This window comes from Austrofundulus limnaeus, unplaced genomic scaffold (assembly GCF_001266775.1).
Source record: "Austrofundulus limnaeus strain Quisiro unplaced genomic scaffold, Austrofundulus_limnaeus-1.0 Scaffold665, whole genome shotgun sequence".
NCBI lineage: Eukaryota > Metazoa > Chordata > Actinopteri > Cyprinodontiformes > Rivulidae > Austrofundulus > Austrofundulus limnaeus.
In genome coordinates, this window is record NW_013953067.1 from 202,836 (window position 1) to 204,054 (window position 1,219).

Below are 1,219 nucleotides of genomic sequence, written 5' to 3' on the forward strand. Positions count from 1 at the left end.
TGCCAGTGTTGTCACTTTGGAGTTACAGTGAAAACTCGCCCAGCCAGCGCCGGTAACAAGCTCGTTAAGACGACGTCAGCAGCAGTGAGTGACGGTACCGTGATGCAACACAAGAGGGCGCCATTTGTCAAGCTCACCGCTCACAAGAAGTCAAGCACAGCAGCAACAACCTTGTATAACTGAAGTAAGGTGGAAAATAAGAAAGGACAGTGTTAAAGGTAGAATAAGAGTGGTTTAAGTGAAGTTTAAAGCCACAATAAGTTTCTATAACACATTTGTCAAAAGGTTACTTACTTTCTACTAAACTTCAAAGTAATGCATTGTTGTTGAGGAAAGAGTGTTGTGTTTATCTTGAAGTCAAACTAATTGTGAAGCTAACAGAGTTCTTTAAATTGAAATGCATCTGTATAAGTGTGAAGCTCATTACATCTACGGTATAAAGTAATATTCAAGTCACATAAGTTAGAAATTTGAACGAGTGTTTGCAATTTNAAATGGAGATATGAAGCAAGACTAAGCAAAGTAATACTAAGAAAAGAAGCTTCAGACAGTGAATTAAAGGAGCTCATTAACAATGTAAACGTCACCTGCAGAGATATGCAAACCATTTATGAAGAAATACGACAAATACAAATGCCTGATGCAGACTCAAGGCGCAAAGTGGATGCATGTACATCACTTTCAGCATTCATTGTCAGAAGAGCTGAGAAACAACTGCAAGGAGACTTTGCAGAAGGTGACAAAGAGCCATGGCCAGATTTTGGGTCATGTTTGGGATCTGAAAGTATGACATCAAGGTCAAAATCCAGAAGGTCTAAAAGTAGCTCAGGTACTTCGCAAACAACCAAGAGATTGGAGGCAGAGGCTGAGGCAGCTGCATCTCAAGAAATATTAGCAGTAATGGAAGAGCAAGAAAAGGAAACTATTGAGTTACAAAAACTGGAACGTGAGAATCTGGAAAGGCAGCAAGCAATGGAAGAGCAGCGAAGAAAGATTAAACGCTTGGAAGAAGTAAAAATTTTTAATGCTGCAAAAGCACGAGTAAGGGTTTATGATGAAGCTGAAAGTTTTTCTGCAAGTCAGAGTTCATCACAGAGCATTAAAGCAGAAAGTGAAATCCAAGCAATTCCTGTCACAGCACACAGTTCTTCTCCAGTTCTAAATGTAACCCAGTTCCATAACACTACAAGCATTGTATCTGTGCCACACATTCCTACAG